Below are 27519 nucleotides of genomic sequence, written 5' to 3'. Positions count from 1 at the left end.
GTCGTTCCGCTCGATCTTCTGCGCGACATTTCATTTTAGAGAAGATTCTTTCCCTCCCTTTTGTTGTGTGAATTTTATTCGTCGTTTGTGCGACAGTATACAATGTTTCCTTTCTTTGATAATTTTTATCGGCGCTAATGAGTGTATTAGTATTGATTAGTATTAAGAAAAAGGATGATACAGTTTTTCGTTAATCGTAGTAATATTTTCTTGTTAAGGGATGATATGTAGTTTCATTTCATTTGACAATTACGACACACGTATCGTAGGAAATAATTCACCTTTACAGTCAAGTTTCGCGGAAATCAATTATTTTGATTATTTTTGGAATATTTTAATCTTAAACCGACAATAATGTGAAGTTTTTTATTTTTTAATGTAAAGCTAACGAAGAAAATAGGGTGCGAGAATTATACTACCTACTCAAAACGATAGTAATAGTAACAATTAATAATATACAAACTAATATGTTTGATAGAACGACGTGTTATTTATACGATACTGCAATAACAATTAAGTTGAAAACAGTGATTAGAACAGAATGTATAGATGCCAGTAATGAGCATAAAAATCGAAGTGACAGGAAAAACGAACTGTGAAGATTGAATCAATAGTATGTACGTGTGTTAAATATGTTACTTATTTTGTATGCTATTACTTTGGGCTCATTTTACTGATACTTACCGATTGCTTTTATCGATCGGCATCTTCGTTGAGAAATGTATCCAGATGTCAACCGTATACTCGGGGTTCTGTAGTTTTTGTGTATTTTTTGCAACATTTTTTTCGGAAGTATCGCCCTAAGGGAAGGGTTGTGGCTCGGTTGAATACGTAGACACATTAGAAATGTCATAACTCATCGACTCAGCAAAGTTGTTGGAACAAACAGTGGGAAATTTAACACTTGTCCCTTCTGGACAAGTACTAATGGCTCGAGTTAACCCCTTGATCGTTGTCGTCGCGACCATTTCCACCCTCGTACACGATGTTTGCACTCGACGAGCGAAATATAATCGCAAATGCTTCTTTATCCTTCTCGCGCAGGATTTGTCGTCGCTGCTTAAGAATAATAATCGACGATGAATTTGTAATATGATACGTATCTATTATCAAAAAATTAGCGATATTCTATAAAAAATAAAAAATAAATAAATATAGTTTCAGATTCATAATTTACTAAATCTTCGAATGCTAATAATTCAAACCCATAATTTGTTAAATTTTGTCAATTTTACAAATCCAGCATCGGCTGTTGTTTGAAAGAAATTGTTCGTTCCTTAGACGACTTAGACAAATTTCATCTACACGGCTACTTGCCATACACCCATATGCAAAATCTTTCTCAAAATCGTTCTCGATCGTTTCTAGCATTGTTCGTCATGAAAATAAAGAACAACGAATGAAGGAGGATACTTCATGGGTGTGCAAGGCCCGGTGGACGTCCGCGCATTGTGTTACGAAAGGGTGCATCGGCCCAGATCGCGTTGGATTTCATATTCACTCGGCAATAATAAGGATTCGACGTCGTTTTCCTTTCCCTCTTCAGGAAATAAACGCGCGAGGGTTCGCGTTGGCAGCCGGTTTATAGAGAGCGATTCGCAAGAACAGTTTGGAGGCAGAGAGACATCGACAGTTTGCCATTCTAAGTTAGAATTTGCGCTAGAATATTTTCGAAAGTATACAATCGTTGCTTCCTCTAGATATAATATTTTAATGTTCTTTTTGTTTGCTTTTTTCGGAACGTAGAAAGTAGTCATTTATCGAAGAAATTCATTTCTTGGTCGATGGTGATATTTGGTAATTGATCGTTATGTAAATAGAAGAGGATTGTTTACCATGAATTTTCATGAAATATCAAAATGCCAAGATTGGAAATATCCAGATTGGATACTATCATAGTTGGAATGTTCGACATTATTCGTTTCGCCATCCTTTGCTTTCATTTTTATACTCGCGTTTGATTCTTTTCGATCGTAAGACTATCGAAGGGCTGAGAAACAAAGAACTCGTCATTTTTCATGCGTCCGCTATCATCCAGAATATCTTAATAGCTCGTAAAACATCCTTTGTGCTAATTTATTAACTACGAAACAGCAATCGTATGTGCTGCGTTATTACCAAAATAAACCAGTAGTACGCCAGAGATGGAGAGTGCTATAAGCGAGTGCATCGTCTACCGAAAGACCACGCGCCGCCACTTTATTATTACAAGCTTGACAAACAGGTGGTTGAAAAAAACGTTTCTCCTCGAGTCATTCGAGGTATGCAACGAGAAACGAGAGAGAAAAAGAGAAGAGCTCGAAGCCAACGGGGCTTATATTTACAACGAAGCAGGTGCCGATCGATTTCTGTACTCGGCAACAATGTTCAATTTCGATATTCCTTCGTGGAACGAAGGTTCTCAGCTCGTAAAGAAGCTAGAAGCAGCGAAATAGCAACGCCTGAAAATTATTAGTATAGTTCTATAAGTGACGAAAGGCGGCTGCCATAATTATATATGAGAAATAAAAATTATATCAACGCAGCGTATTTAAACGTAGAAGACTGCCATTTATCGAAGAGTTGATGGTGATTGTTGGAAATTAATACATATATGCACCACAATACCGACCCTCGACAAATTGACAGATTAATATCCGACACGTTGATCGGACTCTCCTACTTCGCAAAATTCCCAGACGTTTCAACTCCAACCCTCGTGTCTGCAAACCAAACTCTCCAAACATTCCAACGCCTCGAATACCCAAACAACTTCCACTTTCAGCTGAAACCTCCACCCGCTACGCTCAACGTTTCACGAAGCTTCAGAGATGCAGCCGATACGACATGGAAACGTGTCGATAGGTGTTTTCGAAGCGGCACGGCGCCTCGTAACTTTCCGCGGCATTATCATTTAATTGCTCGTCGGTGTTTCTCTTCCGTGTAGGCCACCGTTGGGTCCTGTCAGGGACCAGGAGGCAATTCGAGGACGTCGGTCGCGTCCGACCCGGCACATCTGCCCATTCGTGGCAGGTGGCGACTTATCCGCTTCTCTCCTGCTCGAGCCATCCTTCTCGCTTGCGAGCGTGGCTCGTTTCGCTCGTTCCTTGTCCTTTCCGTGGTCTGTCCGCGTTTTCTCTCCTCGTTCCCACCTCTGGCCGCGACTCTCTTTAAGCGGACGAGCCACGCGACAATACCGCGGCCAGGCGCGTGTCAGCGTTCCCACCACGTCTCTTCAAGAGGATATGTCGTGCCGCCGTGTAAAACGGCCGCAGGCAACGCGCGGCGTGTAATTATTAATCATTAAAATTACTTCGCCAACCGCTCGTGCGGGGAACCATCTTCCCAATGCTACAGACGGCTGGTTTCAGTTTCAGGGAATCGCTGTATTCGACGATGTACGACGCGTTAGGGTACAGGATTATCGGAGCTTTCGGATCGATTTATCTTTGGTGCTTTGACGTAGTAGAGGACCGTGTTTGCTCGAAGAGACTGAGAGGTTCGGAGAAGTTGGTTTGTTTAGATAATATACGACAAGAGGCGATTTTGGGATCGATAAAAGCTAAGGGTAGTTTGCATGGTGGAATGCTATTTGTGCGAAGCGATTGGAAGATAACAAGGTTTGGTTATAGTATTTTGTGGTATTGTATGTATGATCATAGTATTATGCGATACCAAGATGATTTTTCAATTGAAATATCGTATTAACGTAGGAATGAACGTGAATTCTAAGATATTGTCGTCTAATAGCAAAAATCACAAAACTCATTAAAATCAAGATAATTTAATATTATACGCGTTCCGTGGTAACGGTGAGTTTCATATTTATTCACTGGAAAATAATTATAACTCTATGTTTCAAATATTTGAAATATAACAGTTATCGAGAATACATAGAAAAGTAATTTGTTTAATCTTTTTACAAGTTTACAAGTATTACTTACAATACCACGAACTTGTGTAAATCTATAAATAAAATATAGATACTCTGATAAATACTCTTCCAATTTTCCTCTTAACTTTCCTTTTCCTCTTAATGACTTACCCAGCCCACTTCGTACTCGACAATCCGAATGACTAGCATTCTGACCTATTTCCAAAGCCACCCCAATAATCCCTCCCTCCCTTTCTCTGCTCTCTTTCTTCCCCTTTCTTTTTCTCTCTCTCAAACCTACTTACAATCTTCAACCACGACTCGAAGAAGCTCATCGATACTTCAAAACCGGCACATCAATTCCTCCTGTATGTACCTTTCTATGTACTTGTCCCTTCGCAACGATGCATAATTCAACGATAGACCAGTTACTAGCTCCTCGAAATGATAGGAATTCTCGGTTGAACGATCTGGGCTAGAGACTTTGACCAGACTCATTGTCTAGAGTACACAGTCCCTCTATGGTATCCGAATGAATCCTGGGATTTCGGGATCACAGGAAGCAGCCGAGGAGCGGGGATGCCGTTGTTACCAAGTGAACGTATTAAAGGGTGGTAGGAGGCTCGACAGATGTTGAAAATTTCAGACTCGCTAGAGAACTGGAGAGTGAAAGAAAGAAGGGACGGAGGTGGTGGAGGCAGAGAAGAAGAAGGAGGAGAGAAGGAGAAGGGAGAAAGGGGGAGAAAGAGAAGGAGAGAACTGTTGGTGAGAAGACAATGGAGCATGGTGGCGCGTGGCTGTCCGCTAGTTATGGTGGGGATAAACACAGGGTGTAGGAGACACTTAAGACGATGATGACGATGACGGGAGGAAGAAGAGAGAGATTGAGGCGAGCTTTAGAACTCGGGGAGCATTGAACTGTGTGTGTCCCCTTATCTTTCGCGGAGCATCATTCGGGAAATGAAAAAAGGCACCCACCGTTTTGTCCGTGTCTGCCTCGTGCAATTGAGAAAATATTGTGGCATACTGTAGTCAGCAACATGGCTCTCGGGGAGGGTCCTTCTCCAGGCTTTCTTTGCTAAGGTTGCGTAAGGGTGGTGTAAGCGGAACGTAGATTTTTATTGGAGGTTACGGCGGAAATTATGGCAAGTTCCATTGTGGCGATTTATGATCGTTGTGCGATTTGCAGAGGCTTAAATAAACAGGGGTAAATTTGAAACGAGGTTACATAGAACGCATGTTTGTACGAGATTTTTCCATTTTTTTTTTTTTTGTCCCTTCTTGCCTTCCTTCCAAAGTGGGTCATACATGTTGCGATACACCCTGTACGAATACATGTTAAATATGGTTAAATACTATCTAGCACAAAGTTACTGATACTCGTATGCAAGTTGCAATTTTGAACTTCCCTTCTACCACAGCTGCGCATCCATATGATCCTGAATCAAAAAATTGCACACGCGCTCGCAGGATCTATCGACCTGTTCGATCTGCGAATCGCCCGTGCCTACGCCACAGTCCCTTTCGCCTCTCGGTAGTCGCTAACAACGTTTCCGAAATACCACGAGATATTGTTTCCAGATAAAAAGCTGTCGATGGCGTCCGAGCATCGTATGGGTACCGTTCGCCCGATCATCACCAGCTGACTCGGTTTGGCGCGTGCCGAGTTCCTCGCACAACGAAGTCACGCCGAAGTGGTTCGCCTCCTTTCCACTTTATTAACGGGGCCATACTGCGCGACCACGTGTTCTCCGTGCCACGATAAAAATCGCGTCCGGGAACCAGCCGCAAAAAGGGAAGAAAAAAGAAAAAAAAAAAAAAGAAAGGAAGAAAAGGAAAAAAGAACTGGGCTCCTCTGTTAATGCAATTTGCCCCGGCGATAGATCGATTTGGTGCTCGAATAATCTTCCTTTGTGTCCTGGCCCGGGCAAAACAATGGGCTCTGCTCGTTCAGAATTCGCCTTAGTTCTGCTGACCAGCGTCCATTGTCGCCGCCACTTGGCACCGCAGTCGTAAACATCTCGCTACAATCGATCTTAACGATCCGCTGATTTTATGGCTCGTTGTTATGGTTGATAGTTGGTCAGTTCGAGTGGATCCTGGGCTGGAGATGGCCAGTGGCAGATTTGTCGAATTGTTTGGTTAGATTTGTGGATATTGTAATGGAGCGAAGTGGTGATGTGGAGAGGATGAGCGCAGTTTGTTGAGGTTTGTTTGAAACAGGCCGGGATTTGCGTGGCAGTGCTGCGGTTGAAGGAGGATATCGGTTGCGGATTATTTGTAAGGTTTCAGAGCGTAGGTGAAAGGAATATTGTGGATTTTATGTTGCATGAGTCATAGGGTTTTGATTTGTCTATAGATGCATAGAGTAGGTTACTACCCTGAAACAATTCTGGATTTTATCAAAGCTTCCAGTATGTTAGATATTCGAGACACTCTTCAATTAAAAAAAAAACAAAAGATAATTGGAAATGGGAATTTCTCTCGAGTTAAAATCCATCGAGTAGACGATCCAATTAGTTCAAGAAGAGTTAATCCAGAATTAGAGTTACAGTTGTCTACGGTACAAAACTTGTATCAAAGAAATCAAAATGAAAGCTATATGAAAAAATATGTAATCTTTATCCATATAAAAATTTATCCAATTTTTCTAAAATATATCCCATAAGTTTATAAATCTTGTTGTTAATATTGGTCAGTTGGCCTGCTTTAATAATCGTAGCACTATTCTTTCCTAGTACTAATTGTAAGTTTAGAGACTTTGGGAATTCCTATTTTCCACTGGCACGCGTAATGCAACCATCATCCATATATTTTACAAACAAATCATTCAGATTCCCAGAACAGTGCACTATCGTAAATTTCAAAAATTTCCAAAAATTTCTATGGGAGAAATTACAAACTGAACATTCCGATTCTGGCAGTTCTATTGCAAATATTTCTCACTAAACGTAGAAACTTTAGAAACAAGAATTCCTGCTTCTCACTGGCATACTAACAAAGCTCATACAAATGGAACAACTTTCTTCTCAATTAACCATTCTACGTCTATCACACCGAGCTCAAACGCTCACTGCAAAAAGAAACTTAGTTAGTCTTAATTCTTGTCTTAACCTCTAAAGAAGAATGCAGATCACGAAGGCTGTAATATGTCGTTTACAACGATATCGGGCATTCAGAGTCCCCATGGGGGATGAATTCTAAAGAAAGGGGAAGTTGGTAATGTTTGTGGTTCCAGAAGAACGCGCCACAATGGTGGCTCTCCTGTTACCTGAAAAATGTCAGGATCGTGCCCTCGGTTTCGTCGCTTCATTGACTCGAGGATCTTCGAGACACGTGGTGCAGCACAGATTTCGGCTTCTTCGAACAAAAAGCTTGCGGACACTAGACACGTTCTTAGACCTTTGGAGAGGAGAGAAGTAGTCGGTGCAAGTCACCTACAAGACGTTTCAGGTATATACATCGCAGGTTCGATGATGAAGTCTTATACCTGCCTTCTTTTTCATCCCTCAATACATTTGGGCATTCTATCTGTCACGGTTTCTTAATTAAATCTGACAAATTATCGCGTTTCACGCTATGTTGGAATTATTCGGATAGTTTGTGACTATGATCGATGATTTCTGTTTGAACCTATTATCTTTTCGCTTTATTCTTTACCTTAGAGCTTTTGTTTTATTCTTGTCGAAGTGATATAAGTTCCTTTTTTTTTTTTATTGAAAGAATAAGGTACGAATTGAAATTTATCGTACACCAAAATGTAAATTATTCATTATATTTGCGGACTTTGTGTTCGGGATTATAAAGAAGTAGATATTTAATATTGAAATGTAATATAAAACTTGCTGCACGTACAAATGTTAAGTGAATATACATCATGTTCTAGCTATCCATTTTGATGCTGCATAAATCCCTAATTAATTTGATTAAAACACAGTTAATAGGAGGAAAAGATTTATTAGAAAGTGTTTTACATTTTTTATTTCTTCTCAATCCTTACATTGGTTCCTTAAACTGAACTGAATATTAAAAGCGCAAGGAACTACAGTGTACTAACGACGCTTAAAACAATCATTTAGATTGAAACCTCCCTCGACCATTATTAAACCAGAGAATAAAAAATTCTAAAATTTACCCTCTCCAACCCTGGTCTATTCACGCGAGAACAAAGTTTCGCATATTTCAGTGTTCTAGTCGGTACAATAATAAAAAAAAAAAAAGGATAAAACTGTCACGAACAGACTGGCCCCATAAGCCACGTTGGAGTTTGCAGAAAGCTATGGAGAAAAAAAGAGGTTTGCCGAAGAGGGTGACGGGTTCTTCCGCAGAGAGAACGGACACGGCGTTTTCTTCATCCTCGTCGTTGACCCCTGTTTCCCCCTTTTATCCGTCGGGGGTGGGCACGGGGGTAATATAAAGTGGGTGGATGAAATGAATGGGATATGTTGTGAGCGGTTCGGTTGAGTATTGTTGATCGAACAATGCCGTCTGGCTTGTACACGCCGAGAGAGACCCCAGGAGGCAGCTGACATTCTCTGACTGCGAGGAAGAGCACCTCCGCCTGGCAACAACCGCTTAATAAAATTATCTTGGACGGATGGAACGATTCCTCCAGCCTCTTGCAATATTTCCAACCACTCCGCAGTGCTTTCGTTGTGTTTGTCTTGTTTTTTAATGGACCAATTAATTGAGAATATTCGAAGCAGGCTTCGATGGTGTGACACGTAGAACAGAGGAACTTTTCTTATTTTCTTGTTGGTGGACAATATAAATTTATTACATTTTAATTTAATCTGTTCAATTTTGTATATTCGTTATATGTCCTTTACTCTTTGGATTTTTCGGATTCTGGTGAGAGGGTTGATGGATATTCTGTTGTTAAGTTGATCGTATATTTACTTCGATTTTATTTATGTTCTTTTGGAAGGGATAGATACGCTGTTTGGCAAAAATCTGGAATTACTACGTGTTTCGTAGAACTTCAGAATTCTGGAAGAAGTGATAGTTTAGAATTCTTTTAACTTAGAATAATTTTCGCTTTAAAGTCTAGCGAAATAAAGGAAATATCTGTGACATTCGTTTTGGACAGGTAGCAGAATTGATAAGAGATTTAGTGCAAGAATAAATGAGAGACTGATCTTAAATTTTTGCTCCAAATTTTTGAATAGTGCAACGTGAATTTTTATATTCTTTCTATGAGATAATTATACAATACTATTTAGAGGCTGAACATTGCAGTTTCATTTATCGTTTGTCAGATGGCATTTCACCATATTTTTTACGCTTTCTACTTCATACCTTTTTCATACTGTCCATATAAATTTGCAAAATAAATGACCCATAATTTTCGTCATTGAATATTTAAAACTTGTACTTTTGTACGTACATTATTTTACTTTTTCCCCATATAATACACAATGTACTAAATGTACAATGTACTAAAATGAGATCCACATCGTGGAGAGTAAATGAGTAATCGGTTTATATTTTTACGATGAATGACGTTCATCTAAAATAATTTTCCACCGGTTTCGTTGCTAAGTGTTTGAAAGTTTGTATTATAAGCGTATTAATATTCGTACAATATTAATCTCATAATTTCGAAGCGAAGGCAGGTGATCAGAAACCCAATTTTCCAAGGCTGTCTCAGTACGTAAATACGGGAACAATTATTCCGCATATGCAAAAGTATCTGTCGACGCAATTCCAAGTGGTTACAGAATAATTACAAGTTAAAGAAAATAGAATATATTACGTTCTTTCTAAGTTGTTTGACGTAAATCACACACGAGATGAGATCATATCGGTGTTCAATAACGTGTAACACAGAAATTACCAGTTTCAATTTCCACCTTTCCTTGCCCGAATAAAAACCTTATTATCTTGTACGATATTTGTTTTTATTTTATTTAAAATCGCTCTAATTAAATCATAAAATCTGATATCCGTAGCGGAGAAACGAAGATACCAAATTTTTGTCCACATATTTTACAAAAACCATATCATTCAACGTACAATTTCTATGAAAAATTATTATCTATCGGTTATTTAGCAACTCTGGTAGTTCTCACCTCTTTCCGCAAATTTTCTTCTGAAGATCATACTCGATCGTCGATCCTATTTAACTAGAAAAATGAAGTTTAAACGAAACAGATATTAAAATTGAAAATTTAAAAAAAGATGATTTCGTACGACACGAAGTCCCGTTTGGAAATTGTCGAGTTTATCTAACTGGGTTATCTTCGTAATTACACTATTATGCAAATTGCGCAAAGGTGGCTGAGAACGAAAAAGTTGGCCTTCGTCTCGAATTAAGGATCCTACTTGGGAGAACCCAAACCCTTGAACTTCTTAATTATGTAGCAAAAGCTGCTCGTCCGTACCCTTTGCAACCTGTTACTCCTATGCAACCTTTTATGAGCTATTATCTGACAAAGGAGACGTGCCACGCAACGTGAGCCCCCTTTAAGAATTAAATAGAAGGCGGGGTCGTCGACTGTTTTCTCTGCGCCCCCTGTCTGCCAATGAAATCCTCAATTTAGCGAACGTCGATCTTAAGATGGTCAGACGTTGCACCTTGTTGTAGGGTTTGCACCCTCTTGCAGGCCTATATCGATCATTTTTACCTTTTTCGAAGATCTTGTTAATTTGAGGCTTTTTTTCGTGTTCGATGAAAGGCGAGACTTCGCAAAAGCAAGGAAATAGGGGTGAGACAGAATGAGTAGTTGTTTGAATTTTATCAGGTTCATTCTGTACAATTAATAATAAATCAACTATTAAATAAAGTTTGCTTGTAATAAACGATAATGGTATTTCAAATGTTTTATTCAAATTTACGTATACGCAGAATCAGATTTTTTGGTTAACATTCATATTTAATTAAAGATAATTTGCGAACCTTATGTCAGTTATAACAACTAACATCCGATAAATGCGTGGGATAAGTTGTACGCTCTAAATAGGTATAGACGTATCATGAAAGATGGATCTATCGATCATCTCAAAGTGTTTAAACGTCCGTTAATGTATCGAATTTCTCAACTTCGTCATGCAGGATGGTTGGTAGAAAGGGCTGTTTCCTGTCGATAAGCCACGTGGCTACTCGGTTACTCTTTAAACTCTTTAGTAACATAAAGAAAGGAGGGTTCGATAGACAGCTGAGAGGATCAAGGGAAAATATAGGTTTAAACCTATTTACACCAACATTTATATAATGTGAAACGATTTCTCCTATCTGAATCATCAAGTTAATTACTTTATTCAAATGTTATTTGTTAATGTATATGTGTACATGTATGTAGTATGACTTCGTTTATTCGAACGTATCGGTAAACAAAATCGTTCGGATAACCGATGAGTTCCGATAATAATAGAAGCCAGCATTCGGATACCCGAGGTTAAACAACAATTTCGACCGAAACATTCAGTCGCGTATCGAACGTGTACGACTGCGGACTGTAGGAATTCGTGTAACAGTGTAACTGGAAGCACGCTGAAGCGTAGTTCGCATAATAGCGGCTGCTCAGGTATGAATTCATATGATCGAAACGCTAAACAATGATTTGTTCGTATGAACGAGGTGCGCGTTAATTTTATATATTCATAAATATATTTTATAAATTTCATAAATTTCTAAAGTGGAATATTTTCATATTGAATTTTAGAGAAGAATAAACCACGCTCTAATACTTTAATCAATCATATTTATAGTGAAATAAAATTCTATTATTTGGTACTGTTTAATCGTTTAACGAGTTTATGTCATTTGATCAACTACGTGGAATTTTATCGCCACAGTTATGTATAAAAAAAAATAATCTAATCGATATACATATTTCCTAAAATTCTGTGTGCTTCTGGAAAATTAATATTTTTCCTATAATACATATAAAGCAATAATAGAACATAAAGTTACGGAACGTAAGATGCGTTAACCTTGCGATGAAATTTTGTATTATTTTACTTGAATAAAAATAAAAGAAAAGTAAAAATAGAAATAGCTTTCCGATAGAACGTACGACGATTGAAGATTTTGTATGATCGTGCGTCGTCAAAAATTCGTCACATTCGCAGCATTACAAATTAAAGAAGAAAAATGTGCTAAGTGCGAAAAGCACGTGCGAAATCAGTACAGGTATTTGTCCTGTGTCCCTCGGGTTCGTTCGCATCCGACTTCTGGCACGCAGCTGTGTTCCTCTTGCATGATCAACGCTCGCCAAAATCAATGGGTTCAATCCTGAACCTATTGAAACCACGTTCGAGTATCGACGGATGTCCTCAAGCACCTGGGTTTCAACGTGGAGTTTCTAGAACTAAATTGACACCTGGGAACCACATGCTGAAGCCATGGACCCGATGGACATCGCTTTTCATTTAGCCATCCCGTGTTTATGACTTTCCTTGCATCACGTTCGTCCTTTTTGTTTCCTTTTCATTGACTTAACTGTACAACTTCTGGAATTTTTCTGTTGATTTAGGATACTTGCCAATTGAGAGAATGTTGGCCACAACTTTTTAGACATTTTTTAAGTTCCGTTAAGTTTACTGAAACTTTTATAACGGATATTCTGTTTGTAAATATTCCTCAATGAAAGTTTACATTTTTTCAGAAACTTGCTTGTACTTTGTCAGAACTTTTCAACTACGAGTTATCTTATTTCTAAAAATTTGAACTGTAGAAGGAAATGTGTTCTTCCTCCATGAAAAGGAGTCACTTTTTTTGTACCTTAAAACAAGCATGCATTAAAATAAATAGCTATAATTCTATCGTCTACTACATATCTAATTCTATTATCATAATTCCGCGATATATCTAATTCTATTGCTATAATTCTATCGTAACGTATCTACATTCGCCTAAAATGAAAAAATTCATAAAATACACGTCATTAATTTCATCAACACCTACAGTCTCCGCTATTCTTCAATTCCACCCCCTCTATTCAACCCCCGTTCATTATCTTTCCAGAAACCCTCGACTCATCAATCTTCGCTGCTTCGTCTAACCCGTAAAAACAAAAGAACCCCCGTACTCTTAACCCAAAGCAAAAGATAAAATCTCAGTTTTAATCCCGTTGTCGCTTTCGTAACCGCGATCGAGGGAAAACGTGCGAAACTTGTGAACCCTCGGTCATTAACATAACAAGATCGCAAAATAATAATGGATCAGTGGCGAGAGGATCGTCCGATGCAGCATTCGACGAACCAGCAAAGGGATGACCGGTGTTTGGAATGATCGTGCTCATTGTACTCGATCGAGAGCTGTTTCAGTTTCGGAGTTTCAGCTGGTCTTTCTGCTTAGGGGAGGCTATCGAAATTGAAAAGGGGACGCGTTCCGCCGCTTTTCGATTTATTCAAATATATATCACGTGCCTTCCTTCCACTGAATTCCGATATGGTGCACGAGGTGCCACCCTGGCGCCAGATGTTTGCACCTTTTCAAACTGGCAGTCGCCTGTTGCACGTTGAATTTTTCATTGCATAGGGTTCGCGTATTCCCCCCCGCGAGAAACTCGTATTTCATGTTACAACCTCGTTGTTTCATAGGTCGGGGGGGGGGGGAGGGTTGGAACGTCTGCACGAGACGTAGCTTTTCATGCACGGGGTTGCTTTCAGAGATTAGAGAGGGATGGGCTTATAGAATATTCTGTGGAGAATCGCACTGTGTAGAACTCGTTATACGACCTTTTGGATATTTTCAGACTCTTTTGGGGATTTTATTTTAGCTTGAATATCGGAACGATAGGTTTAGAAGCTTGTTTTTGGAGATTGTTGCGTTTTTAGAGGTTTCTGGCCTGTTCGTATATTACAGAATATACACGTTTTATTTCAAGATATTAGGATTTTAGACTTTCAAAAAATCTTGAACTTCAGGGATTCTTATTGAAGTCTTTATAATGTGATTTTTAAGAAAACAATAAAAATTCGCGTGGAGGAAATGTTATGCAGGTTGGATGTAGAATATAGATTCTGATTTTAGTTCATAGTTGTATCCAAGAATACTTTATGATACGTGGGATACGTACGAATAGCGATTTGAAAATATATTTAGAAGCTCTGTAAATTTCTTTTTTAATTAAGGGAAGTAGGGTCGTCGTGACGATTGATACGCGAATCGCCTTATATATTCTTGAATAATTACTCTTGCATCGTCATACTAATACAGATTTGTTTTATGTTTCAGGTAAGTGCAACAATCTCAATTTTACCTGCAATCAGAGAAGTCATTAAGGTGTCTTCCGAGGATGTAAGTAATAATTTCATCATCGAGAATTAGTTCTGCATCAGAACGTTACGACTTTTATAAACAAGTATAATCGATCATCCTCCAATAGCAATACCAAACTCTCAAGCCCTGAAACTGTAATATACAGGGTGACCCTGGATTCGCGGACGACCAACTGAGACAGAATAAAAAATTTGGCAAGTACATCTAAACTCGACTAATTGTGATACGACAACGAGTAAACAATCGATAGGATGTTAAACTACGCGCGAAGATAAGTGAAACTTTTTTAAAAAACGTTTTTTATCACATGCGTGTACTAGACTAGTTCTTAACCGAACATATGCAAACTTTATTTCCTAGAAATCGAGGCTTTGAACAGAAAAATTTTATTTCACGTTTCCAACTTGCTTTCGCGTGTAGAATAACCTCCTGATGATCGTTTACTCGTACTCAGCCTGTACTTCGTCAAGTTTAAGTCTACTCGATAAATTTTCAAACTCGATTGTCTCGAAAACAAGGCCACGGAACAAAATATTTCGTTCCTTCCCTTCGACTTATTTTTACATGGAGAATTACCCTCCGGTCGATTTTCTACGACTCGCGGGACACCCTGTGTACAGGGAATATCAACGACCAAGGACACTTCTTCAGGAGTTTCCTTTGAAAAGCAGATATCGAATTAAAGCGCGGCGGATAATCGTGAATCTCGAGCAGAGCGGAGCGTATTGGAGAGCACTTAACGAAAGGAAAACTCGAATGCCTCCTTCTATTCCTCTCATTCCTCTCTCTCTCTTCCCTTCCTTTTCTTCTCTTTCTTTCTTTTTTTTTTCAATCTTCATCCACTGGAAACTTGGTTCCCCTTCGATCGATTCGAGAACCGCCTGCAGAGTGTTGCGAACACGCATTGGAACAGTTTCACTTTGATCTGTGGCCCGTGGAAGTCCCATACGTCGCGTGTTCAGCGCGTGCACGCGCGACTCCGCTTCGCGCTCAAAGCCTGTTGCGCCCAAGAGGACAAGGTGCTAGCTGGTAGTACAAGACCTTCTGTTTAGGCGAACTGTCATCTCGGCAAATTTCACAGAAAGCTAAATTCCCGCTTTGTAGTTGAACCTTTGTTTCGAGCTTTATACTTCTTTTAATTTACGTTGTGCTTTCTCTTTTTGCCTTCGCGAGATGTTAAATTGGAATATCACGAGGAATCTGTTGTTCGTCGACAAGTGTATTCTTAGATTTCTAAACTCTTAAGGGGGTTTCTTGGTATTCCTTTTGAAGTTGCTGGCTTTGGATTTATAGGCTGGCTTTTGTTCGTTTTGGGGTTGAGCGAGGTTAGTGTGAATCATTCGGTGGACGAGGCAGAGTAGTGGGAAGACACGAGGATCATACTGAGAGTATTAAACAGTATAATTACGATTTAAGTAATTAATAGTTTCTATTCAATTATTTTTAAACCACTTGCAAATCCTTCAAATTCTAACACCATCATGGAAAGACAATCGCCATTTGCGTGTGAAGTCTTCAAGTATAATAAAACATATTTTAATCTTTAATTTGTTTTAATTATCTTTATAGTAAAACATCCACGAAACAAACGATCAGTCAGTAATTTATTCGAGAAACTCAATCTAAATATATCTAATTTATTTGATGAAATTTACTTGAATTTCATAACCGTTCATCGATCACAATTCTCAAATTGTTGAAAGGTTTTTGCTAAATACTTCACTTTAGAATCATATTTTACTTGAATTCATATTCTATTCTATGGAACTCTATAAAAATTTGAAGAGACAGATCAACAATTGAAGATCTTAGGTATTGAGGAGTACTTGAAACTAACAGTATTGCGAACCATCGTTAATAAATCATCAATAAACCTAATTAAAACCTCTTCCATAGTTCCGAGGTTACAAATCAATGGCGAAATAGAGCAACAAAGCAGAACTTCCTATTGCACGAATATTCTCGTATGATATCGATTTCTTGGGGACAATCGTGTAGTTGTTGCACTTGCACTGAAACCCTCTGTTTCTCCCTGAAGAAGTAGACTGTAAGATGTCTAGGAAACATTTCATTGGCGCAAAGTGCAACAGCTCCACAGTTGTTCCCGAAGAACCAACATCACGACATCTTACCATCGTGAAAGTTTGAGATCTAAGATACAAGAATACTCATCATCGTCTTGACGTTTCCACGCACGAAGGCCATTTTATTCCCAATACGCTCGCATTCACAGTCATTTCTCTCTCTCTCTCTCTCTCTTTTTTTCTTTCTCGTTCGTCCACGTTTGTTCCGTGAAGCTCGATTAAATGCTGGTCTTGCCGTGAATACTCTGTTTGCCTCTTCGATGAATACGAAACGAACCGCTCGGTTAGGATGGCTCGAGACACGACGTGACTCAACCGACTCCTTTATAGAAGAGTCCTCCCTCGGAGGTAATGAACTTTGCTTAAAACGACCGCTCGTTCAGCGAAGCTCTGGCACAGACGCGCGGCACGTGCCCGTTCTTACTTCTGTCCTTTCTCATTCGTCATTTATCGTTGAATTCCGCGAGATACTTTCACCACCACCGGCTCGTTATTACGCGCTTTCCGCCTCGATTAGCTCATTTCGGCACGAATTACACGTTTCCTGGCACGCGAAGCTCACGATGTCCTGTGCACAGACGTTATTTTGCCGGTTCTGGTCGACATAGATAACCGATCGTGTCTATGGAGATAAACAGTGTTCAAAAATTTGTTGCAAAATTGTGGCATCGAAGCGGTCGTTTTGTGGTTATGGTTATATCGATATAAATATAGCGTATGAGCTTCAAGGAATAGATCTCTTGCATTTAGTTTTGACCATTTTATATTATTATATACGGTTGCATACAGTATTATAAAAGAGTTTGCAATTGATGAACTTTTGCACTGAAAAAAACTTTATATTCATTCATTGCTCTTATTTGATATAAATCCACTTTGTAAAATTATGTCTTTTTATATTTCTCAGTTGGTAAACCTTCTTTTATCTCCCGCTCTATATCGTTTCGATTGTTTTATATTTAATCCAGAGATGGGTGGTACAGTTTTGCATAGTTGAGATGTTGACAAATGAATTACATTCCACTGTAATTAGGTGGTTGGGAGGTTGACATTATATCGACCCTTTTACTGTTCGTTAAAATGTTGTGTAAAGGCTATATGACAGAAGTTGGAAGTTGTTTTACGTATTTAATTATATCGTGCATAATTATTCATCTACTGGTAAGTTAGATAGATATTTAAACAGAGAAGATAGAATTATTCATGTAGCTTCACAATTATAAATGAACAACATTTAAAGTATTTAAAGAATTATTTAAATCTCGTCTTCCTTCGCGCCACATTTTTCATTTAACGGCATTGGCCATTCTTGGAACCTTAAGTGTGTTAATTAATTACCTTTAATTAGTTACGATTAATTAATTACGATTTCACTCAGCTCGAGCCAATAACTGATTAATATTCCAATGGATCGGCGGATTAATTAATCGTCCCTGACAAATACCCTCGATGAAATTAAAAATTGCAACCTGCTTTGCGTCCATGTACCATTATTGTTATCTGTTACCGACCTATACCAGTCACGTAAATAATTATACAAAAATTATTCGGTCGCGTGACAATTATCTTTTTATTCGATGATGATCGAGGTGTTGCATCTTGCAACAATGTTACCTCAACCTTGGCAATTTCGTAAATTTCGATGTTTTTATCGAGAACCGATCGGTGTAATGGAAACAGCTGCGGAGTCCAAATCAAGAAGACTTCGTGATACAGCATTTTGAAATTCTTATAACAAGGTAGCGATATAAACTTGACAGTGTAAAACGACTGTTCCTCTCTGTAAGTAAAATTGAAAAGCGATATAAGTACCGGTGTGATCCCGATGTTGTGTTACCCGAATTAAGATGTTGTAAGTTTTGATAATATCATATAATATCTACAGAATATTGGGTAGTATTATATTTAAAATATTTGTATAATATTGCAGCAATATTGGGGAAACAATATTCATCGATCGGTAATTGGTTCTTTTATAGAGAACCCTAAAAGAGTATGTCAAGGAAAAGATGCGACATAAAAATCATTCTATTCTTATTCATATGGAAACGAAACGCGATGAAGATTGTCAAACGATTAGAATGTCTGTTTTTCCAAGTTATTTTTGCATTATTTGTTCGCAATCCTTATAAATGGTCCAGAAACGTATTCAGGTCACGAACGAGTCTTACTGCTTTTAATGCTTGCTTCGTGTCGATATGTGACATAAAAAAACAATTCTTCATCTTCCTCTAGCGAACTATTTGAAAAATTAAAATGCAATTTATAAAGCTACATGGAATAATAAGCTATGGATTTAATTCTGCAATAATCGCTATGTACATATATATATAGAATGGTAATTTAGGTAACTAACAGTAAGAACAATTTCTTATTTATAACATTCTAATTAAAAAAGTGAAACTTTGCTGTGTGGTTTTAATTCAACAGCTAAAGGCTGTACTTCAAATCTTTATCGTAAATTACACTCTAATATCCCATAATGAAACGCTTACATGTTTCTGCTGGCAATTCCAGCGGACTGTAAAAATCGATAAAATGATGGTCATGTGTATCAGGTAAACGACAACGACTTGTTCGATGATCGATTGACCACGCTCTCATTTCACCTGTCGGATTTGCGAATTCGATTTCCTTTATGGCTATCGTCTGGCCGTACGAATTCCCCATACACCGCAGAAAGTCAAAGTCACTTCGTCGCTGTATGTTCCGTTTTCCTTCGATTACCATCGTCATTGTGTCTGTCATTAAAAGCAAAAATTCATTTAGCCCTATAGAACGATGGTGGGCAAAACGTTAATTCCATGATATTATCGTCGATTCATCGAAATTGTTTCTTCCTTCGATTAAACTTCGTACGGAGAAACTTTATCTGGTATTCGTAATTTGTCTTTGCTCTTTAATTATTTTTTCTTTCTCCATTTCTTATCTTTGGCTACAGTTGTTTGTTTTCGAGGATTTTAGAGGGGTTCAAGCGAGCTGATAAATTCGAGTGATATGTGAAAAGGGTTGTTGAAATTAAACGAAAAGGAAAGGAAATGCGATACTTTACGCTGACTTAGGAACAAGGGTGTTTCTTGTGTCTAATTTTCAACATTTGATTGATTCTATACTTTCACGATAATAGGTATGCGAAGATTATTATATACACTACAGGGTGGGCAAAACGTTTCCATAAGTTGGCGTTTGCGGCAGTTAGAAGCGACAAGAAGTTGTTCGATATTGCTTCGATGGAGACGATGATACTTATCCATACTTTGTCGTATCGAAGATTGATGGCATCTTATAACACATATAAAACGGATTTCATCGCTTCGCTCGAAGTTGAAGATCGAATTCTAAGATACCGAAGCTCAGGTGAATCGAACAGCCCTGCCTTCCTATATATCGCAACCTATACCGTTTCGTATAATTTGCATCGATGCGGAGACGCGTGGCCCACATAGTGGGTCCCGGCCAATTAATTGGACCGCGCCTTTTTCGGGCTAAGCGGAAAAAAGGAGAAGCAGGACGTCCACGAGGAAACGTAACAGGGGAATTCTGTCAATGGGCTGGGAGACCGGCTTCGCGCAAGGTGCACCGTGTTCGTTTCTCTTTCTCCTTCCTTCACCTTGTTCCTTCTACCCCCGTAAGTCCGTTGAAGCTGGTCATCGAAGGTTCTCTTCTTTAGGTTTTCTGGGGTGAAGACTCAAGACAGAGACAGAGATAGAGAGAGAAAGAGAAAGAGAGACCCTCCGGTGAACGGCGGTGTTCCATTGGACGACGGGCACGCGTACGCACCTGCCACGCATCTTTTTCAAGCCGCCTTTGTCGAGTCGGTCGATGAACAAACGCCATGCACGACGAGCCAAGAAAGTTCCGTCCCGTATAATGGGCCCTAAAAGAGTGACGGAAATGCGTCCCGGTGAACGGGGACAAAAGGGACGCTATACGGGCCGCGATTAGTCGCGTAAATTATTAATCGACCGCCGGGCTCATTCGGAACCCGCTAGGTTACCAAGGGTCCCGTTCGAGAGTGCACGCATAGCATGATGAACGTCTGTGTTAATGAATGGCCTGGCGAATTCTTTTTTTCTCCCCTTTGTTCTTCCCCTTTTCTTGTAACGTCGCTCACGCGCAGCTTTTATTAGATTTTCATTCAGATTCTTGGTATACGGATTTTGTGGCGATTCAGCGCAACGGGGTTTATGGGGTTTATTTGGATCGCCAGTCAATGGAGAATTGCACTCCCGAGAGGTTCGAGGCGCGAGGAAGTCGAGCGTTGGGTTTGAAGTCGAACGTTGGAAGTTCTGCTGGCGTGTTAGGCTTTGTACAGAGCGTAAAGGTTTGACCAAGTTTGTTGCGGGTGTTCTCAGGTACGAACGATGTGGGTGTTCAGAAGAATGTTAGTTTAAGAAGATCAGATTATCTGTATTTACTGTTAAGAAGATTATCTGTATTTAATAAACAGTTGCTCCGGTGTTTTGAGGTGTTTGAGTTGCCTGTATGTCGACGAAGCGAATATTCCTCTAGGCAAGTTGAAGATTCAACTTTTAAGTCGTTTCAGTTTATATAGAGATTTGACGAAGAATGGCTTTGAACCTTTCTAGGCTATAGGTGACGTAAATTTTGGTGAAGTGAATACGTATTATCTGAGGCAAGTTGAAGATCCTCTTAAGTTATTTTAGTTTATATAGAGATTTGACGAAGAATGGCTTTGAATCTTTATTGGATGTGGGTGATGTGAATGTCGATGAAGCGAACATTGTCTTACAGAAGTTGAAGATTCTGTTGGATTGCTAGAGTTTGCGAGGTTCCACGAAGTTCCACGTGGAATTTTTGAGATGCGAGAGATGTAGATATTAATCTATTGAAACATTAAAACTGTACTGCAATGGTAGTAGTAGTATTAGTAGTTAATAGAAATTGGATTTGATTACATAGGTTACAATATGTTAAAATTATACTATTTTACGTAAAAACTGGATTCAACGTTTCGTGACTTTAAAGGGAACCCCTGAGGTTTTAGAAGGAATCTACGAAAGGCTCAGCTGGATCTATTTCACGTCCCTCGGCTTGATTTCTAACTTCTATGGTACCTTCCACGATTTCTTACCTGTTCGATGATTTAAAGTCGAGAATAGATCGAAATTCAGGTGTTCCTCGAAGATATATAGAAAGGTGTTGCGTGAACGTCGCTGGCATACAGGACATTTAAAAGATTTCTTCGTGTCTTAGAATCTTTATTCCCTGCCAAATAACCAGGCAAAGTTGAAAGTTTCTTGTAACGAGTTCGAGAAATCCGAAGTATTTATCGTAAAATATCGAAATACCTCTAACCTTGGTATTTCAGTCGATAGAAAATAAAAAACGCGACGTTTCGTAATAATAATTTGTTAGAACGCTATTCCATTCTTCGATGTGTGGTTATTTCTTAGCGTTGAATTTCAATTAAACACTCACTCGGATATTTTTTATTATCGGTTAACTACATTAATGTTACGTAATTGGGAACTAAATATACTTTTATATTTTTATGCGTATTTTAGATTTTTCATTTCTCATCACTCGATCTACTTTTCATCGAAAGATGGAAATCACATTGTAGCATCTAGAAGATCTTCCCGAAGTTATATTTCTTCCCTTTGAAACGAGCACTGATCCCCTAGGATCACGCCTTTTGCAGCTATCTTTTGACAAAAGACGCTTCCTCGTTCGAAACTATTTAAGAATCCATTACTTTCAAGGAATTTCTATTTTCCATGCTCCTAACAACATCAAAATTAAATAAAATTCAATGAATATTTTATATCTCATATTTTATATCTCAAACGTTCTAATCTTCTAAATAGTCTAAATAAGAAAATATCTTTATAAAAGAAAAAGCTAAAGACAGAATATGCTTTTTCCATCCTTGACCTTTGAATGGGAAAGGTTGGGACAGGTCTCCGACTCTTGCAGATATCTCGCACTTATTACTTTCTACGTTCAAATTCGCGTTCAAATTCCCAATCATTGTTTTATCAAACTATATTGAAGATACTATTTCTTCCCTTTATCGTTATTCTTTATTTTATTACTATAAGATAAAATATTCAAAGCTGGTGGCAATAACGATCCGGCAACTTCCTCTGGGCAAGGGCTAATTTTTACTTTCAATCCATTTAACTTCCTTACTGTTTCTAAGATATAAAAAACTTCATTTTTTATTTCCACCTTCCACTTGTAATATCCGCAGATGTAAAATTTTACGATTACTTTGGCAAACTCGCGAACTCTACACCATGCAAAATTTCGCATACTGTCCGGTCTGCTAATTTGCATGATCCACCAATCTACTGCTCTATGCCAACTCTTCCATAAGTTCTTCTCTAGACGCCGGCTAAAAGCCACGATTGAAGAGCCCTTGCCTTTTGGTAACGTCGTTAAATCCTTCTCGATTTCTTCGAGTAGGATAGGGCATCCTTTAAACCTACCGATGCAACCGTTCACCTTTCTGAAACTCGAAGAGGATTTTTTAACATGCACCTGTTCCTCCTAAGAGCATTTTTTTCGGGGGATGGAAGCCAGTCTCTATCTTCCATGGATCGAACATCTGCCCCGCGTAACAAGTCGGCAGAGAGAATCTAATTTGTGAATGCTGCAACCGTTCGTGTTAATAAATAATATCGAGGAGACGAGAGCTTATAAACCGTTTATGGATTATTAAAAAATGCGCAAGTATATGCATGGCGTTATGGAGGGTCATTCAGGAAACTGAAACGATCCACGAAGTTTCCTTTTCTTTTTCATCGGACGAGAGAGGGATAGAAAAATGGTAAGGTGAACGGTGTTGAATAGCTCGATGATTACAGGCCACTTCGTCAATGATATTACACTTATTATACCTCCTTATTAATCTAATGCTCCGTACGGTTATTGTTTCTGATGTACTTGGTTTTTTATGCACCGGCTGTGATCTTCCTTTTTCTTTTTTCTTTTTTTTTCTTCCTGTCCAATGTGATCTTTGGATGCTTATTAAATATTGGATTTATAGTTACTTATAGTGGCCTGAAACTTTGAATAATTTATTTGTATTATATGTATTGGAATATTTATCAACTTTGTTAGTCACTTCGACAGCGATATTTTATAGTTTACGATTTTTATTATTTTGATGCATCGTGTGAAAATTGCCATAGTGATGTACCTACATTATCTATAATAAACTGCTTGCATTTAATTTCGTTTTATATTACGAGATCATCTTATCTTCCTCCGATAGAAAAATTCTAGCAAATTACACGTTTCAACCATTCGAACGAACCTTCTTTTTCTTCACGCGACTTTTCTAAATAAGCGAATTAAACTATCTTTGTAACTGCCTCTTAACACACCTATACGTAATAATAATCTACGATGAACGAATAATTTTTAATTCACCCGGAGTACCATCCACAGAGGAAAAAGGAATGATAAACGTAAAAGGAAATGTTTGCACGCAAGATACGTGCGAGTTGCACGCTGCACGCGCCACGTAAGATAACTGATGTTGTGTGGTTTTGCGGTTACAATGGATCAGGTGCATGCGGTTGAAACCGTTACAGATGCTAAAAATTCGGTCGCGCAGCAATAAACATTGCGATATTACAACATAATTAAAAAATAACCGGCCAACGATTTTCTCTCGAGCTAACAGTAGGTACCTGCTGCACGCCTTTTATCGAAACGTTTATTTTCACTCCTTCTTTGAGATCGCTTTCCAAACCAATCGATGGAAATGGAAAATTAAATGGCGAAGATAAAACAAGTTTCGAATATGAAATTGACGTGACCGCTACTTTTTGCATTGCGTTATTCATTTATGAATCATTGTATGGGTTTATTCTTGTCGGGTGGACAATAGAAATCAAAGAATTGTGTGAAAAGTGTTTTAGTTTTCGATTACATCAACGAGAAGTAAATAATAATATTTTTGATTAATTTATTTTTTACATAGTAGTAGTCTTTCGGGTTTCACGTTATATTACTTTCTTTAACCCTTACTTAAACTCTTTATTAAAACTTCTTTCTTCCTTTTTGCTTTTACAAGAGCTCCAAAATAGCGGCGCGTTGTATTCGAGGAACTTTTCGTTCACATGGCACACCTTTATTAAAACCTGTTTCTTTCGTTTCCCTTTTATAACAACTGCAAAATAATATTAGTATCATTAAGAAACTTCTTGTCCACGTGACGCATCTTTATTAAAATCTTGTCCTTTTCTTTTTGCCTTCTACGAGTGCTTCAAAAGAACGGTAATATTTTTTATTTTACAAACTTTATCTTCTTAACGTATCTTTATTACAGTCTTTTTGTTCTTTTATAGATGCTTCGAAATGACAGTAGCAATTTTTATTAAAGAAACCTTATCTTCATGATGTCTCTTTATTAAAATTTCCTCGCTTGTAACCGTTAAAAAGTCTTATTAAATAAAACCTATGTTCCACGTTTAATCTTATATAATACATTTATCTTGGTATTTTTTAATAAAACCATACTTTTCTACTTTTTCCAAATATTTCCAGTTGGCCCAAATTACTTTGCTTTATTCTTTTCTTTCACATAGACTCACATAGACTGAACATTTTCAATCTATGTATATTTATTTATTTATTATTTATTTATTTTATCTAATCCCCTAGCCTCTCTTTCTTGGACGAATTTCCGATTTTACGTTATATTACATCTCTCAGTTCTTTGGTTCTTAATGTCTACATTTGACTTTACACATTTCACAACACAATGCCAAAACAATTTATCTATATTTACGAGGCCATAAAGAATCAGATTTAGCTCCAAGTTGAATGCTACTTTCGCTGCACCCTATAGCCCAATCGCAGTCGGTGACAAGCGGTTTATTTGAATAACGAGATAATGGGAGTCTTTGTCGCTACCAAAAAGCCGATTACGCTGTGATTGCCCTTTAACCAGCGACCCTGGCTTCGCGCCTTTCGCTCCAAGAACATCATACTCGCTCTTACTCGTGTTTTACATCCTCGAACACACGCGAATATTATTTTGCGAATTTCTGATACTCGGATACGTGCTTCCAGAATTCAGAAGATTTTCAGTATCATTGTATACACAAGGATAAGTCCGTATCTCGAGAATAAAAATAGCTACAACAGTGCGGGTGCGTTGAATTTGTAGCCACGGTGTTGTTCAAAGTTTTCCAAATAGATTCCTTAGAATATATTTCAAAAGCGTTGTTTTAAAGAATTTCAAGTAAGTACAACTGCAGATCTCTTCATTCTTTGCAGCGCACATCGTCCTAATGGAAACTGAATCGTCCGCAACTTGTAGCGTGTTAAATACATCTTTACGTGTCTCGATATATGAAACAGGAGATGACAAGAGCTGCGAAATCTCGAATGAGTTAGCTGTACGCGCATTCGATGCTTTAGGTTGATGTTGAAACAGACCCAAAAGGATTTGAGTGTTCGGCCCTTGGTTGTCGAAAAATTAATCGAGGCATTGTAGCTCTTGGTGCAGCAATCTCATGTGTTTCAAATGTTTTTATCCAGTCGAATATCGGCCATCGAACGAACGATTGCCACACACGGAATGGTAATAGCAGCGCATTATCGAGTATGAATCGACGAAAACGAGTCGGTTGTCCGTGGACAAAAGAAGAAAGCGACTCGCATCGCATCCAGACGCGAGTTTACGCGGGTTCTATTGTATTGAACATTCGGATCTTGACTCTCGCGAGACAGGTGTTATTAGTATTGTCGATAACTATGGCACAGACAGAAGATATCGTCTCGAGCCGCTACGGTAACAGCTGAATGATGGTCGCGCGCGAGATGACGCCCGTATGCAGCTGCTGCTATTGCTTTTAATTGCTCCCTGTTCATTCTGGTGCCGGTGTTCTATTGCGATAAATCGATCGTGTCGTTGATCTTGTTTAAATACTCCGCGAGCTGTTCGTCCATGATCCTTCGTAACATTCATCATTCGAGTCGTTGAACGAATGGTTAGATGTTTTAACCGTTGATAACTAACCGTTTGGTTTTGCATAAGACGCGATGGCTAGGTTTATCAGTGACTAGACCGCAGACTTTTATGTAAACTTGTGCTTTCATAGACATAGAACAGAATTTTAATAGAATTTTGTTTATTAAAAATTATAACAATTATACTGTGCTTTAGATACTTTGTATATTTTGTACGCATCGTGTGAATTTTGTGCATTTGTGCATCTTTAAATTAAAATATCAGCTTAGAAATCAACGATCTATCGAGCGATTTATTGATCGTGATTAATTGTTCCGTAATTATTAACGCGTTGCATATTTAATTCAGTGGTAACGTTTTAATAGATGTGATATTATTCTTTAGAAGAATAAGCGAGATATCGTAATTAGAGTGAAAATTAAAACATCGAATCAAAATTTGTAAAAGGATGCGATATAAAAATAATAATATGGGATATTATTAATATTTATTTCCAGTCTGACTTTGTTGCAAATCGTTTAATTTTACTTTTCTCATAAACCAGACATTCGAACATGTATACGTTACTTCCACGATCTTTTCTCTCGCTCGTCTAATAATCTTGCCTAACTGTTCACGCGTATTCGTGCGTCAGAGAATTGAATGATAATAGAATAATTACAATACAATGAGGTCAACTTCGTTCAGAGGTCCATGTCTTCGCTGGTTAAGACCTTTCGAGGGTTCTCTTCGCGCAACGTGCACGAGCACGCTCTGTATTCTTTTCAACGACACATCGTGCAACTTCTTTTTCTAATCCAAATCGAATTAAATATGATAATGTGGTTTTTATAAAAGTAGGAGCGCGTGGAAAAATAGGTAACAAATAATACGAAGATCAAACATATTATTTTCAAGGCATTGACGATTTAGTTGATGAATTTATTGAAACACACATATATATACGTACTTTAAAAAATAAATTGAAAATACGATAAGGAAAGTAAAGTTGAAATATAAATGAAAATACAAACTGAAGATTTAAATACGTCTTTATCCAATAATAATAGTGAACATACGGTGATCTTTATTCATATAGTACTAAAAAAATATACGTTGCAAATCATCTTCAACCAAACATTAATTCCACCCAGTCTTTAAACTCTGCTACAAAAATTAACATAAAAATTCCGTTTCAAATTGTGGAATTGAATGCATTTAAAAAATGCAATTTATTATCATTTATGCAACACTGAGAGCACAAGCACTTCCACGTGCTTGCATTTCTCTAATCTACACTGCCGCTCAGAAGTATACGGACACTTGCTTTTTTAATGCAATTTAATAACAAAAAGACTCAAGGCGATATTATATCCTATCAGCTTGTTATTAATTCGTATATTTTACTAATATTCGTGCA

The 27519-nt window shown here is 38.1% G+C and overlaps 1 protein-coding gene across 1 annotated transcript in view; it reads left to right on the top strand.

Moving 5' to 3' along the window:
• The window catches only part of neur (E3 ubiquitin-protein ligase neur), a 114169-nt gene that overhangs the window by 13260 nt on the left and 73390 nt on the right, over positions 1 to 27519 (top strand). The window lies entirely within an intron of this gene.

This window comes from Bombus vancouverensis, chromosome 15 (genome assembly GCF_051014615.1).
Source record: "Bombus vancouverensis nearcticus chromosome 15, iyBomVanc1_principal, whole genome shotgun sequence".
Taxonomy (NCBI): domain Eukaryota; kingdom Metazoa; phylum Arthropoda; class Insecta; order Hymenoptera; family Apidae; genus Bombus; species Bombus vancouverensis.
Note: the sequence above shows the minus strand (reverse complement) of the source record. Positions and strands in the feature narration are given on the sequence as shown.